Raw genomic sequence first — 8628 nt, 5'->3', positions numbered from 1 at the left:
GATCAGTGCTGGCATTCTGTAACTCGTTATTGAAGTTAAGATAGTTTTGTTAATTTAATAATAAGTTATAGAATCCTAGCACAATCCTAACTGTTAAATTAATAACTCTAATTTGTGTTAATACATTGAAGACAAGTTTCAATGCAAACATTGTAATGCAAAAGTATTAACTCTCTATGACGTACCGATTCATCAATGTTTTATTGGAAAGAATATTTATATGGAAGAAAACAATATTCTCTTTGCGACTACAACAAAATAATGTGAGTATCTGCAAAAACAGCTATGATTTGCAAAAATAATTACTTATGGCTCGATATAATTTTCTTCTTTCAGCATCTGATAGCTGTTTTACGAGTAAGAAGCAATCGGAAGATGAATGTATTCTTTCAGAAATATCTCCAGGATCTTCTGAGCTGGTGGATACAAAACAACGTATATGAATAATTAATCATAAAAATAATATATGTATACTATATACTACTAATATATTACTATACATTAGTATGACTATTTGGCATTCACAAATGCTCTATCTCTTGATCATGAATAACCTTATAAATGATAGGTAATAAATTGAAAAAATACTTATTTTTTTAGAAGCTGTTTGGGATAAACGTGCAACACTTGCATTATTAGCCTTATATGAAGCAAATATAGAAAACACTGATCATCCTAAAAAGAAGACCAAGATATGGTCAACAATTTCTATGGGCTTGCTCGAACATGATATTCAAGTGGGTTTCATTTTAATATACAATATGTATATATCAAAAGGCTTTAAAATATCTGCTATAAGATAGAATAAATTTTATTATAAATTAGATTAATTTTTTTTATACACATATTTTTATATACATATTTTTTTTATAAGCATTACGTGTTAAAATTGTAATTGTGCACAAAATTTTCAACTTACTTCATTATTGCAGGTGACCGATTAATAAGTTGGTTGGAAGATAAATGCACTAATGAAACGATACAAAGAAGTCATAGATAATAACTCGAAATCGGGAACTATAGAATTCGAGTGGTTTCAAGTAATGGATGATTTTTTGGGAAAAAAATATAACAACCGTAGAATATACTATATTATCAAAAATATGTTTAGAAAAAGTGAAACTTTCTACGTCACAGCCACCAATGAATAAATTTCGTCACGATTCTCGAAAAGTAAGTGAACAATCAGTAATGACGAATTTGGCTACAATAGAAAAATCTTCTAGCAATAATGACAACACTAAAGAGAAAAAAGTACTCACAACCAATGGTACTGGAAGTAGCATTGCTAAAACAAAAATTGAATTAGAGAAGCAATGGTTGAAACACTTGCAATTAAAAGAGGAACGTAATAAAAGTAAGGAAGAAAGAACCAAAGATTTGACTGAAAGTAAAAAAGAAGCTTTAAATTTGAAAAAGAAACATCTGGCTATGAAAGAAAGAGAAATAGAGCAAAGGCATGATATTGCTATGAATAAAATGAACGAAAAAAGAAAAAGACATTCTAACATAATGGAAATCGAAAGATTAAAATACAAACTTTTAAAACAATTTATAGAAAAAAAAAACCGAAACATTGACGTGTCAGAAGAGTCAGATTGAAGATGTAAAAGGACGATGGTTGCTCACAATAATGAAAATTCTGTCAAGTTTCTTAATATAACTATTTTATTTCTTATTATTTTTGTTTTGTAGATGTTAAAATGTTCTATGATTTGTTTTATGTTATATGAAAATATGATTATAAAACTTGAGGAAAATAACGAACAAAATGTTACAAATAAAGTTATTTGTTATGGATGTAAGCCTATTTTAGTTCCGTAAAGATTACTTTAGATTCCGTAAAGCGCAATATACGGATATGTATCTATAATACACATTATGTATTTTGATACAGATATTTTGATCTCTGTAAAACCATAATAATTTTTAATTGTAAGATATGTTGTTTCTTAACACAATTCTATTTTTATAATATATATAATACTAAGATATAATAATATATATTTTGTGATTTTAATTTTGTTTTTAATATTATAACTAAATAAGTGTCAATTTTGAGGAAAAAATAAATTTATTGAACAATATACAGACATACAAATTAATTCACTTGTTATATAACATCATAGCCTACTTTACACCGATTGTTTCATGCGCATATTAAAAAATAAATAACTCATAGTAGTTTACTCATTGATGATCAGCTCAAAATACTGATACGAATATCAAGTCGTCTATATCGCATAAAAAGTTTATAATAAAATAAATTATATTTTCACTACAAAGAGAGAATTAAACTTAACCACAGAATTACAAAAAGTAGCAAATAAAAAAATAATTAAATTATTGTTAATCGGTATTCATTAACAGTTAGGAAATATTTTATTAAATAATTCAGATCTACGGTCCATCTCAACTGTTCTATTATCTATTGTTTCTGGTTCAATATCATTAGTAATTACACTGGTACAATTGTTCAACAATTATTCAACTTCTGGAAAGATGTATGTATCATTTTTCTCAATATAGTAATTGTGTAATATACATGCTGCAACTGCAGTGTTAATGATAAAAGATAAATCGCGGTATTCATTGAAAAATTTAATACGGCGAAATCGTCCTTTCAGTTGACCGAATGCTCGTTCAATTGCCATTCGCGATGAAGAATGAATATAGTTGAACTCTACTTGTTGAGATGTCAAATATCCATTGCCTCGAAATGGTGGAACAAGCCAAGATAACGACGGATATGCCGAATCGCCTAACAAAAACGTTTTATCGGGAAATAATATTTCTTGATTCATAGATGCTTCATGATATAGTTCTGATCTTCTGAGAATACGAGCATCATGAAGGCAACCGGGGTCACCACAATAAACATTGGTAAACCGCATATCTGCATCTGCAACTGTTTGCAAAGAGACTGAGAAGTATTTTTTTCGATTGCAATAGTCTCGTGCACGGTCTAAAGGCTTTTTTATTCGGATATGCGTTCCATCAATCGCTCCTAAGACTTTCGGAATACCTTCCCTTGACATAAATTTTTTATTTACAATTACAGCTTGAAGGCCCTGTGGCCATTTAATCGTCGAATCAAATTTTGTTAAAGCTAAGTTACTACTCGTCGTATAACTCGAAATACAGAAGAAATGGATATATCAAATCAGTCTAACATGGTTCGTAATGGTTCTATGTTTGATATATATATATATATATATATATATATATATATATATATATGCATATATATACTAAATAAATAAAAAATGATTAAAAACAACTTAGAAGCTGTTAATGTTAATTTTAAAGGTTTTTATGCATGATAAGTGTTTCGCGGTACTAACAAATACTAATAGAAGAAAAGTTGCGAAACGTTGTCATTCCATTTCCAAAATTGATGCGCAATAATCTCACTTTGATTATTAATAAGGCGTAATAAATAAAATTTTAAAAGTAAAAACAAATACTTTTAAAGTATTGCCTTTAACAATTTTTCTTTTTTGAGTGCAGAGTAACTTGAAAATTTTTTTTAAATAGGGCTGACTATCCTCCACGTCCACGTCGTTGTTTCCGGGTAACGCTAAAAGTATTGAATTAACATCTTCCAAGTTCTTGATTTGACCTTCTTGGACTCAGAAAAAAAAATCTAAATATCATTTTAACGTAAAATTTTCTGCTCTTTTCGAATCCGGTGTCAAAAATAGAGGTTCTAATTTAAAAAATGACTTTAACCTTCGAATGACCTTGAAAATCGATCTGAAGATCAAAATTATTAGCACGGTAAAATGACCCCCATTGTCCTCTACAATTCTTGTCTTAACTATTTTTTTGTAGCTGGCGTATTTTAGGAGCAATTTGGATCTGTCGATTAAAATGGCTCACCCTGTATATACGCGTCTCTAACTTAGTAATACACAAATAACATAAACTAACGCAATGTTACAGTAAGTAATGTAGGACGATGTTTCGGATGAGGAAAGCTAATTTCCCTTTTGCGAACCTGTTGTAGTTTTCCAAGGTCGGATGTTGCTGACATCCCAAGTACCAGTATATGGTCGTTGGGTGTTTTGGCACCCTGCGGGGTCGGATATATCTATTGTTACACAATATTTTAGAAATCTCATAGGGACCACGGAATTGTGGAATCATCTTTTTATTAATACCGGGCCTACTCTCAAAGTTACGGATCATTACCAAGTCACCTTTTTTGTATGTTTTGGGAGCTTTATGGCGACGATTGTATTCTTTTTTCTGTTGCTGTTGCGAAAGATGAGTACGTTGTACTGCTTCGTCGCGAGTAGCATCTAGATCTCTAGTGGGTGCATCTATAACGGCTTCTATAAAATCTTTAAGTCGATCCGTGCAGGGATCTCGCTGCACCATACCAAAGACTAGCTGACTAGGGCTTTTGCCGGTGGTCCGGTTAACAGTGTTGTTAATTGCGTATTCTACTTCGGTAAGTATTTTATACCATTGTCGACTCTCTTCATTGTTTGATAACTTAGCTATACAGGGCGCTATAATTCTATTAATGCGCTCCGCTTGACCATTAGCATGTGGTGATCCCACCGCAATTTTAACATGTTGAATATCCTGGTCTTTCAAGAAATCTTAAAATTCTCACGAGGTGAAGGCACTTCCGCGATCGGAGACGATTGCTCTAGGCTTGTTGTAGCTCTGAAAGAACTGCTGTAAGCAGCTAATAGCCTCTTTTGAGTTTGTAGTCTTGGTAGCGAATAACCGAATGAATTTAGAAAAAGCATCTACAATTAAAAATATGTATTTTTTTAGTGATACTTTGTTATCTACAGGATCATAATGGTCAATATGAATAGTTTCGAATGGAAGATTTCCCTTCGGAATTGGAAGTAAATATTCTTCAGACTTACCATGCACAGGCGAAAACGATATACATTTTAAACAGTACCGTATATGTTCTTCGCATTTCTCTCGAATCTACGGGAACCAATATACTCGCCGAATAGTCAATCATTTTACCGGAACCGAGGTGACCCATCTCATTGTGGTAACGGAATAGAACGTGCTTCTCCATCGGCTCAGGCACAAGAAATAGAAGAGACTAGCACCGAGTTTCTTATATACTAAATCATTCCGCAACTCATATTGTGGGTTTTCCGCCACTTCTAGTTTTCTCACAATATCCTTGATTTTGGGGTCTTGGTGCTGCAATACCATTCAAATGGATTATCTTCAATTGTTCAAGAACACGTTTATTGCATTAATCGGATCAGCGAGCTTGATTAAATGCTGATTCCATTGGATTCAGTGTACGGGAAGTCGAAGGACTTAAATGAGTGCGATAAATTAATTATTAAGGAAAAACCAGAGAATTTTAATAAACTTTGTCATAAATTACTTGGTTATAATGGCACACTTTAGATTGTTAGGCTGATCTGAAGATTTGTTCGTTGCTTTCAACTTTTATAAGCAGAGATCTAGCGGACATAAGCTCCTCGAGCTACTCGCATGTACGTCACGATTCCAGAAGATTGCACCAATCATGCAGCCATTCGTGGAAATCATTCCTTATTGTGCTGGTAATCTGTTTATATTTAATAACGCGTTGAATTCGAATCAAGCGTGCGAGGACCCGAGAGTTGCTTACAAACGCTCAATGCCTGATGACAACAATACTATTCGTGAGAGAGATTCCCGCTGTTCCGAGAAGATTCGCGAAGAGTCGGAGCACACGCTAAATTTAACGCCGAAAATTTAACCGATTCCTAGCGGTGAAGCTCGGTGTTGGCGCTGCTAGAGCGATTAAATTGTATTCTTGAACATCAATTATTAGTATTCCAAAGGACCGACTTAGAGCATCCACGTGGGCCATCTTTGAGCCTGGCCGATGTACCATTTTAAAATAAAAATTCTGGAGTTCAAGACTCTACCTCGTTATACGAGCGTTAATATCGCGCTTTTCTAAGGTCTGAGTGATAGCGTTGCAATCAGAGATAACTATAAAGGGTATATCCTGCAAGTAGATTCGAAACCTACGCAAAGCGTACACGATGGCCAAAGTTTCGAGCTCATAACTATGGTATCGTGCTTCGGCTCCAGTAATTCGACGACTAAAATACAGGGTGTATCTTTTTATCACTTTGTTGTTGCATAAGAATTGTTGTTGCATAAGAATTGTTGTTGCATAAGAATTGCTCCGAACCCATGAACACTGGCGTCACAATGAAGCTCCGTATTGGCTTTTGGATCGTAAACGGCTAGAATTGGTGTATCCACTAGTTTTTCTTTTAGCGTCACAAACGCGAGTCTCTCTTCATGTCCAAATTCAAAAGCAACGTCCTTTTTGAGTAAGCGATGTAATAGTCGGGCAATGAGGGAGAAGTCTTTAATAAATCTTCGAAAATACGAAGCCAGCCCAACGAAAGAATGGACTTCCCGGGTGGTCCTGGGTTCGGGGAAATTCTACATCGCCGCAATACCCTCATCCGTGGATTGTATTTCCTTTTTCGAGGCTTTGTATCGTAAATATTCTACCTCCGTATACAAGAAGGTACATTTCTCCAGTTTCAGTTCGAGTTTGTTGCTAACTAGGGTAGTAAAAATCTCTTTTGAGATATCGATATGTAATTCTAACGTTTCAGTAGCGACGAAAATGTCGTCCATGTAGACAACAACGTTACCTGTTTTGATTAGTTCCGATAGAGCCTCATTGACAAAACGTTGAAATAACTGTGGCCCTATTTTGAGACCGAATGGCATTCGCAGAAACTCGAACTGTCCTAATGGAGTTACAAAAGAAGTGTACCTTATTGATTCGGGCGTCATCATAACGTGGTAAAAGCCATCTTTCAAGTCCAACAAACTGTAAAAGCATTTGCCTCGCAACTCATCTAATTGGTCGTCTATTAAAGGTAGTGGATAATTATCTCGTAGCAAACTCTTATTCAAGGCACGATAGTCCACGCATATCCTAATGTCTCCTGATTTTTTCCGGGTTAGCACTGCGGGAGAAGCATATTCTGAAACACTTTTCGTAATTATTTTTCGTTTTAACAAATCGTCTAAAATCTGTCAGACTTTTTCCTTTTCTGAAAATCCCAACCTTCGGGGGCCATAATGCACCGGCCTGTGATCTTCTAAAAGTAGCTTCTATTCGCACTTTTGGAATTTCTGATCTAACTGACTTTAAATAGTAATCAGTAAAAATGTTCTCAAATAATTCGCATATTTCCATAGGAATATCGCGGTTTACATTAAGATTTGAACAAATATCAGAACGATCGCTACCAATAGACAATATTTCACTTACTTTATCAAGATCTGGACTGTTAGTCAAACGATAATTAAACGATTGTAATGTATCCCTACTAATCAGCAAAGGAATAAATATCGTGTGGTCGGGTACTACACTGATAGTTATCAATTTGTGCCAATCATCCATGGAAATATTAGCTTTAATTACTCCTCGTACCTGAAGCCTAGAATTGTTTATACCGCGATATCTTTTCCACACTGAGAGAAAAAAATAGTTGGAATAACTATAATCTCACTATATTTTATAGTTCGTTTTGGCCTCAAACATATATTTATAGTTCATCTAAACACGAAGATATAGCAGAATGAACACACATTTATAGTCACCATCTTATTATTCTATGTGTATAGTAAAACACTCTTTGGGAATATAGTTACATGTACCCATATTTTCCAAATATTCCAATTGTATTGACTATATAAAATAGTTAATTTCTCTTACCACTTAATATTTGCTACCCTACTATGTTTTTTATTTCAAATAATTATAATTCTTGGTAAAAGTTTTATATGAGTCAGTTATAATACTATGCTTATATTGTAAATATTATGGTGGCAAACATTATGGTGGCATTTACTATAAAAAAGATATTCCTAACTATAATTTTTTTACTATGACATTATAGTTCCAAGTATCATATATTTTTCTCTCAGTGCATTCGGCCCTGGTGCTTGCACGTCTTTTCGATCTATTAGGCCTTCTTGGATGAGAGTGACTGGGCATCCTGTGTCGATCCTAGCCACACACGACAGGGGTGCGTCTCCTTCAACCTGCAGCATGGTTGTCCTCTAAAATTCATCTCGAGGTTCCTCATGTACATCCACAAAGTGAATCTCGTTGTCTTCCTCTTTTTCTGGATGACCCTCGCCATCTAATTCGTTGCTCGTAGATGCTGACTGCTCGCACTCGTCTACTAAACTCACTTGGCAGTCTGCTTTCCTTCCACCTGAGTTCCCTTTTTTTTTCAGTAGCCGTCTCCTTGAATTTCTTCTTCGTCGTAGGACAGTCTCTCGCGTATATGGACACTAATGGGCTTATTTTTAGTACACACACAGCAATGCTCGATCCAGATCCCATTTCTGAAGTTGTAGGACGCAAATAACTAATTCGTACTCTACTGAACTATCTCTCTTTATTTATTGCTTGACCTCACCCCCGTCATATTGACTCACTATCTCTTCTCTTTCCCCCGATCGCGCATTCTTCTTTTTTCACGCATCGCCCACTGCTGACCAACGCAACGTCGCCTCCGTCGGTAACGGGCCCTCGCGGGCTACAATATATATATATATATATATATATATATATATATATATATATATATATATATATAT

This window comes from Odontomachus brunneus, unplaced genomic scaffold (assembly GCF_010583005.1).
Source record: "Odontomachus brunneus isolate Ranch 3 - 2012 unplaced genomic scaffold, Obru_v1 Obru_scaffold_034, whole genome shotgun sequence".
Classification (NCBI taxonomy): domain Eukaryota; kingdom Metazoa; phylum Arthropoda; class Insecta; order Hymenoptera; family Formicidae; genus Odontomachus; species Odontomachus brunneus.
The sequence above is the reverse complement of the archived record's forward strand: the minus strand, read 5'-3'. Positions refer to the sequence as shown.